General features: G+C 36.9%; 1 pseudogene; it reads left to right on the top strand.

Moving 5' to 3' along the window:
* The first annotated feature begins 4,872 nt into the window (after positions 1-4,872).
* Positions 4,873-8,072, top strand: LOC103935480 (annotated as a pseudogene).
* Positions 8,073-8,982: the final 910 nt, after the last annotated feature.

The raw sequence follows: 8,982 nt of genomic DNA, 5'->3' as shown, positions 1-8,982 counted from the left end.
CCAAGGATCAAGTGGCATTTACATCGAGGGGAATGGGTTTAAAGCCAACTCAATGAGTTATAACTTGACGGAAACCTAACCTAGCTAATTGGAGATCCCATGGTCTAGGTTCAATAGGCAAACTAGTTGAGGAAAACTCAAAGTAAACAACACAATATCTTTGCTCATTCTTATGATGGAAAACTATGTGTTGCCTGTAAGACGAAAAGGGTGAATATCTATTCTTAATAATGCTAATATCTTATGATTAAGATGAATAGAACAGGATATTCCTTATTAGCATTACCTATATGAGATTGATGTGGGGTCGCATCTTTGAGAATTGGTATGGCTACAATTCTCTAAAGGTCTCATGAAACCAGGATATGTTCAGGACCAAAATGAACACAACCGTATGAATTGACGTGTGTCAAGATGTGATATGTGTGATACTTATTGTTTCGATTTTACTACGAAAAATGATCAGTTCAAGATAGTAAATTCACTGCGTCATTAGGTAAAACCGATAAGTACTCACTAGAGAAGGTTCAAGTCCAAAAGACACCTATCCCGATGCGTATCATATCTAAGTTCTCTGGAAGTACATTACTAATGTAGCTAGTATCTTATTTTCAATTCAAATGTGGGGTATTGCTAAAGTTTGAATAGAAAATGTGGGGTATTGTTGGAACTTGTGTTTTATGTGGGACTTGGAGTCCCACATCGCCCAAACATCTATTATATTAAGTCTTTATAAGTGAGATCACTCACTTATAGTTTGAAAAGAATTGGGCCAAAGCCATGGACCTTGTGCCTTAGAATTGGAGAGTTTGGGTGTATATATTAAATGTCAAAGATGGGCCTTGGGCCTTGGGGCTCTTGGGCTCGGATGGACGAAAAACACAAGTAACGTTTTTGATTTTTTGGATTCAGTTTTTTCCGAAAGGATAAAACTGTCTGAATAGTTACGTTCAGTTTTCTAACAGTTGCATTCGGTTTTCTTTTTAAAAAACTGATAAGCATGAATGGTTGGATAAGTTCACATCATGCCATTATATATAGGGCAATAAAATCAGAAACAAGGATCACGTTTTTCCAAATTCATTCCACCATATTTCGCTGAGAACCACACAACCAATTCGCCAAGAATCCAAGTTCGAGTGCAAGAACTTGGATTAGATAGTTGTATCCTGCAAGATAGACGTCCATCGAACTGCTGCACTAGTGTAGGGACGAATTTCTGTCTTAGGAGATTGCTCTGCAAGCCTCTATCGTCAAAGAACAAGTTAGTGATTTGTGATTTTATATATAATTACACTAAGTGTTTATGTTTTAATATATTGTATTTGTTGTTGAGTTTTACCATTTGAAATAAAACTGTGCAAATTGTTGTATAATATATACTTAACGTTTGATTGGTTCTAACAATTTATTCGTGCTCTCTGTTGATAGGGCGTTTAGAGCAGTTGTCAAGTTGGATTTCAAATCTTCAACACCTCGTCAAGGTAACGATTTTTTGGTCAAGGTTGAGAGATTCCCCATTAAAAGCCCTTCAAAATCTACCTAATCTGTTGGAGCTAGTTTTGAAAATCAATGCATATGATAGAGTGCAGATGCATTTTGAGGAAGGAGGATTTCAGAAGCTGAGGCATCTGGAACTCAGGGACATGGAGGAACTAAATTCATTGATCATAGACAATGGGGTTATGCCTCTTCTCCAAGAGTTTCACATTGGACCTTCCCCACGACTGAAGGAGGTGCCCCCTGGCATCCACCGTCTCCGAAAACTGAGATAACTTGCTTTCTTTGACATGCCAAAGGAGTTTGAACGACATATGGATTCAAATAATGGACTGAAACATTGGTGTTGCACATATACAAGATGTCCGCTTTAGTTACAAGTTCGGACCAAGATGGGGTGTATATGAAACTCACGCCCTACGTGATTCCAACTTTTCTTTTTGGAAGAATGCTTGATTCCAGCTTGTGAAACCAAGCATGGGAATGGGATGGTCTCTTTTCGTACAGGTTTTGGTTAGAGGATTAGGAGTCGTTAAGAGTTGGTTGTTAGCTCTGGTATCGTAGTTTTGGCTCTTTCTCTTCTGTTTTCTTTGTGTCGTCCAGTTGAGTGGCCTTCGTAGCATTTTCCTTATAATTTTATTGGTGGTTGCAATAAAACTGTTTGTTTAATAAAATTAAAAATAAATAGGTTTCATCATCTTAAACTCAGAACGCTCAAATGTCATAATAAAATTTCATTGAACTTTAGGTGAATGAATCAAGTTTTTACAGAGATAAATGGCAACTATTTACCTCAAATCTTTGTTGTAAAAATGAAAAATCCCTTCAACTTTTTTTTTTTGTGAGTTTTGTCCCAAAATCAACAATTAAACTAATTGAGAAAAGTAATTGAGGAAAGTCGAGATTTCATCATAAAACCAATTGGCAACATGGGAAGTAGTCCAACTATGCAAGGTCCCTCCTTCCATCAATGAGATTCATTTTCAACACGCTCTCTCATGTGTGACAAATTTTCAATCCGAACACGTAGACAACACAAACGAGGTGACGTAGAGCACGTGTGACCATTGGGTTTCACACGTAATACCATGAAGAAGTTGGGGTTCCACCATAAAAGCAATTGGCATTGTAGAGAGTAGCCCAACTACTTATACGAAAATGCAATGTCTCTCTCCTTTCATCAATGTAGGATTCATTCTCAACAATACTAAGACTGAAGAACATGATTTAGTAAACTAAATCTTTACCATTTTTCATCACAGAGGAGGCAGGCATTCACCATTGAGGTTGTCCTAGCTGAGCTACTGAATAATAACAAAAGGAAAGAAATTTCATTCTTTTTGGGGGTAAAGATGTAATTTTAATCAAAATGCTACTTTTGTGACATTTCATGTCGCATTTGTACCACATCTACAATAGAGATAAATTTTTTAGTGTCCGAAACACGGGCACCTATATCATATGTCATTATACAAGTGAAGAAACACTTGAAAAAAAAAAACTTCCCAACACTTAGTACAATAACATATAGGGTGCCGTCTGTATTTAGAACACATTGAAAATTATCTCTTAATAGAGATGTGATCACATGTGTTGAAGGCCCTCTTCTATTAAAAAATATGATAATTTTGAATTGAAAATTTGAAAGGCTTGACAATTGACAAGAAGCCTACCAAGTATAAAATGGTGGTTTTTTGTTTATAGGAGTGCTTGATTTTAATTTTCGTTTGTTGTGCTACCTCTTTTGAATCTATGTTTCAAGGGTGGAGATTTTTGATTTGCAGGATCTACATTAATTTGTTGCGCTCTAGAATCATGGTGGTGATTAAGTGATGTGATAGACCTATGAGCATCGTACTTCTTATAACAATTTATGGTTTGAGATTTTGTTCTCACGTGATCACCCTGTAATATGAAGTTTCACATTTTATCCATGTAATCATGCAGTTCTCAATGAGCATAGATGAGTGGTTGAAGTCTACTCATTGCTTTGCAATTAGTGATGCTTATTGTAATTTTTTTAGATCTAGTTTATAAAGACCCTTTTGAAGCCAAATTCTTCATTATATATAATTTATAATGCTCTTCTATAAATGAATGAAACTATCATACTCTTCTTGTTTAAAAAAAAAAAAAAAAATAAGAGAGTTTGGGTAAGTATTACTATTAATGCAAAGCCACAGGCAATCTTGTTGGCTTTGGAAAGGCAAACCATTAAGCAAGCAATTACCAATCAATCCGGTCTCATTTTTTTGGTGTGCCTTATATAATCACATGTGGTGCTTTATCCCATATTTCAGTCATATCGAAATTTTTTTTCTCATATATCATTCTAAGTTTAGAGCATAATATACGGAAAGGGATCCTCTCAGGATCCCTTCCACCTGATCCTCCTCATCAAACAATCCGGATTCTTGAAATTTGATATAATGACTAAAGTTATTAGAACTTTTAAAGTGGATCCCTGTTTGTAGCCGTTATATCAAATTTCAAGGATTCAAATTGTTTGATGACGAGAATTAGGTGGAAGGAATCCTCTCCAAATCCCTTTCCATAACATACTAGCAGTTCTTGAATTATTGAAAATTGAATCAGAACAAGTCTGCAATATGATATGATGGAATGGAAAGGGATCATCACATGACTCCTTCCTCCTAATCCATCAAATCAGGGAATCTGTGCTGTTGAAATTTGATTAAACAATTGAAGTTATTATAACTTTTAAAGTGGGTTCCTGTTTATAACCGTTTGATCAAATTTTAACAGCACGAATTTTCTAATTTGGTGGATTAGGAGGAAAGGATCCAGAGAGGATCGCTTTCCTTATGGATTACCTAATTCAATATGAGCCAATCGTTGCCTTATCACATCATAATTCAATATGAGCCAATCGCTGACTTATCATATCGGAGTAGGATCCTCTTCTCTCTTTTTTTTCCCTTTCCTTCCCTCTCCTCCAATTTGAACGGTCATAATTAAGTCACGACAACATCTTATATTATTTTTTTTATTGAAAGAGAAAGACAAAATAGAGAATGTGAGAGGATGGGATGGAAGGAGATGGAAAGAGGAAGAGAGATAATTCTAGCCCTATCACATCACTTTCATAGTTTAATTCACCTTGCAATCTAGAAAGTCGTCTGCAATGGATTCGGATTCCATTCGGATTCAAAATATGGAGATGTTAGACATCTTCACATCTTAGTAATTCATCATGTATCATGCGATCAAAAATTATTTAACTATTTTATTTAAAATTAAACATAAATAATATTTGATGAAAATTAACCGCATGATGTACGATATATGATTAGGATGTGAGTATCTCTATGATTCCCATCAGGTGGATCCGGAGAGGATACTCTTCCGTCTGCAACCTAACCAGAAATACTGCACACAGAATTCTAAAATGTTCAAAATTTCATATAATTGAGCAAATATTAATCAATTATAGACGCTTTGTCTGCCAGAAAAGGGCAGGATACAAAATGGCAGAACAGATTGTAAGCTTTGTGATCGACAAGTTAATTCAACTACTCATCACCACAGAAGCAAACCTTTCGAGAAACGCACGTACTGAAGTTGGTTTCATCAAAGATGAACTCGAGAGCATCCGATCATTCCTCAAGGAAGCAGATGCTAAGGCTGCAGCAGCAGATGGAGAGACGGGGAATGACGGTGTCAAAACTTGGGTCAATCAAGTAAGAGAAGCAGCTTTTTACATTGAAGATGTCATTGATGAATATTTGCTCCACATCATACAGCATCATCAACACTATGGATTCATTCGTTTTTTCCACAAAATAATCCGGTTGGTTAAAAAAAAGAGATCACAGGATGGGATAGTTTTGAAAGTTGACGGTATAAAAAAAATTGGTTCGTGAAATCAAGGATAGAAGTGATAGATATGGATTCAAATCCATTGATCAGCGTGGCCAGAGCAGTGGAGAAAAGACTCTACCGTGGAATGACCCTCGAGTGGCTTCCCTTTTCATTGAGGAAGCTGAAATTGTAGGGATTGAATGTGCCAGAGATGAGCTAACTCGTTTGTTGGTAGAAGGAGCACCGAGACGTGAAGTGATATCAGTGGTTGGCATGGGAGGACTTGGGAAAACCACTCTTGCCAAGAAAGTTTATGATCCGCCGAAGGTGATGGCACACTTTGATTGCTATGCTTGGATTACGGTGTCCCAGTCGTACAGGGTTGAGGATCTTCTGAGGACGGTAATCAAAAAGTTCTACAGTTCAAGGAAGGAGCGTTTCCCAGAGGAAATTGACACAATGGATAAGGAGTCCCTGATTAGCACATCAAGAGAGTATTTGCAGCAAAAGAGGTACGTTGTTGTGTTTGATGATGTGTGGAAAGTAGATTTTTGGGGGTCTATAGAATATGCTTTACTCGATAATAAAGGCGGACGAATAATTATCACTACACGGATTCAAGATGTTGCCAACTTTTGCAAAAGATATTGTTTTGTTCATGTTCATCACTTGCAGCATCTGCCTCAAGACAAGGCATGGGAATTGTTTCGTAGAAAGGCATTTCAGTTCGAATTGGAGGGAAAGTGTCCTGAAGAGTTGGAAGAGTTGTCGCTTAACTTCGTCAAAAGATGCGAAGGACTACCTTTGGCAATTGTTTCCATAGGTGGTCTGCTGTCAACCAAAGCTAAAGTTGTGTCTGAATGGCAGAAGTTATACAATAGCTTGAGTTCAGAGTTAGAAAGCAATCCCCACCTTACAAGCCTCACAAGAATCCTATCCCTCAGCTATCACCATCTACCGTATTACCTCAAATTGTGTGTATTATACGTTGGCATCTTTCCCGAGGATTACTCAGTTAATTGCATAAGATTAGTTCGGTTGTGGATCGCTGAAGGCTTTGTGAAACCGAAGAGGGGCAAGACACTAGAAGAGGTTGGAGAGGAATACTTGATAGAGCTAATTCACAGAACCCTGGTTCAAGTTTCAGAAGTTTACATTGATGGAAAAGCTCGAGGTTGTAGAGTTCATGATCTAGTGCACGATGTCCTCCTTAAGAAGGGGTTGGATTCGAGCTTCTGTCATGTGTTATCAAAAGACGAATCGAGTTTTAAACCAACAACTCGACGTCTCTCAATGGACATCAGTCCCTCTGAGGCCCTGGGAAGCATTACACAATCTCATATTCGTTCTGTATTTACTTTCAACCTAGAAGAATGGCCCGAGTCTTTTCTCGATACATTGAGTGGAAACTTTAAACTTCTGAAAGTATTGGATTTCATGGATGCTCCAATCAATCAGCTTCCGAAATATGTGGGGGATTTGTATCTCTTGACGTACTTAAGCCTGAGGAATACAAAGGTGAAGTTGCTTCCAGACTCCATAGGCAATCTACAAAACTTGGAAACCCTGGATCTAAAACAATCTCTGGTGTATGAAATACCAGCCAAGATCAATAAGCTTGTTAAGCTGCGGCATCTTTTGGGCTACCATCGTGACTACAACTGCGACGTGGGTTTGTTCTTAATTATGGAAAAAGGAGTGAAGATACATGAAGGTATTGGATGCTTACAAGCTTTGCAAAAACTGTCCTATGTGGAGGTGAATCATGGAGGGATGAGGCTAATCAAAGAACTGGGAAAGTTAAGACAGCTGCGGAAGTTAGGCCTAAAAAACTTGAAAAGTGAAGATGGAAGGGCTGTGTGTGCTTCTATTGAAAAGATGAACCACCTTGAATCTCTACTTTTAACTGCAATAAATGAAGATGAAGTCCTTGATCTAGAATCCATTTCAACTCCACCACAATTGATTCGTTCTCTCTGCTTGATAGGGCGCTTAGAGCAGTTGCCAGGTTGGATTTCAAATCTTCAACACCTGGTCAGGATAACCATTTATTGGTCAAGGTTGAGAGATTCCCCACTAAAAGCCCTTCAAAATCTACCTAATCTGTTGGAGCTAAGTTTGGATTACAATGCATATGATGGTGTGCAGCTGCATTTTGAGGAAGGAGGATCTCAGAAACTTAGGGAGCTAAATCTCATGGCAATGATGGGACTAAATTCGTTGATCATAGACGATGGTGTCATGCCTCTTCTCCAAGTGTTTTACATTGGACCTTCCCCACAATTGAAGGAGGTGCCCTCTGGCATCCACCATCTCCGGAATCTGACATATCTTTATTTCTATGACATGCCAAATGAGTTTGCGCAACAGATGAATCCAAAAAATGGCCAACAGTATTGGATTGTTGAACATATACAAAATGTTCGTTTTTGGTACAAGCTTGGACCAAAATGGGGTGTATATGAATCCAAAAAATGGCCAACATTATTGGATTGTTGAACATATGCTTGTGATTCTCTTTGTTCGAAAGCTTGATTCCAACTTGTGAAACCAAGCATGGGAATGGGACATGTTTTGGTTAGAAGTTGGTTGTCAGCTCTGGTATCCTAGTTTCTCTTGCAGGTTGTATTCCTAGCATTTCCTTGTAATGTTATTGGTGGTTGCAATAAAAATTATAAATCGTATGCTCTTTTTAACCTCACTTTGATAATTGAAGTTAAAATATTAAATTTTCACTATTTTTGATCTTACCAATTCTTTACTATTTTATATTCTTTATATTAATTTGTAATCTCTAACATATTTTGTTAATCAAAGGGTTGATTTTGTGGATTATAGAAATTTCATGAATCATGAATATTTTTTTCGCCAAAAATTTCGTGAATCATGATTGAGCTTTTTCCTTTTGTATGCACATATTGATTCAGCCATGCATATTTTGTACGCACCGTGGTAAAAAGGTGTTTAGTGCTTACATGATTGTATAAGTTCAAACTCCATCGATGATTAATATAACATCTAATCACTGGCGGAGCCAGGTTAAGGGCTGCCCTGGGCTGTACCCCAGGTAGCTTCCGGTGAAAAATAAAATTTTACATGTAATTTTGATTGATTTTCACCCACCATATATTGAGTCATTAATCCGAATTCTTTAGATTTAACAATATAAAATTATATAATACAGTTTACATATCATCTTTTTTTCTTACATCATTTTTTTCATCGCTTCTGGTACATTTACAAGTTTGGATTTGTTTGAATTTTAACACATATTTATTTAATTACAAAAATTTTTAGCTCACCTTGTGAATTTTTTTAAGCTAGCTGATACAACGAAAAACACGGTATCAAGTTTCTTTATTTATAAAAATTTAAATTTTTAAGTTAGCCCACCCGATAAAAAATTTCTAACTCCGCCATTGCATCTAATGTAACAAATTTATCAAGATGTAAGGGTGAGGGCCCACAAATGCAACCGTTGGGGAGCATTTTTGCTCACCACCATAAATTATGGTGTATGCTCACCATACATCTAATCAATTGACATGTGTCATTTTACTTAATCTTGGTTAATTTCTTTCAAAATTGAAAAACTAAGATAGTTAACTAAAGTGAAGTGAAATGACACATGTCAATTGATTAGGTGTATGATGAACATAC

This window comes from the organism of the source record quoted next, unplaced genomic scaffold, assembly GCF_019419815.1.
Source record: "Pyrus x bretschneideri cultivar Hongxiangsu unplaced genomic scaffold, Pyrus_bretschneideri_v1 Contig32, whole genome shotgun sequence".
In the NCBI taxonomy this organism is placed as follows: Eukaryota; Viridiplantae; Streptophyta; class Magnoliopsida; order Rosales; family Rosaceae; genus Pyrus; species Pyrus x bretschneideri.
Note: the sequence above shows the minus strand (reverse complement) of the source record. Positions and strands in the feature narration are given on the sequence as shown.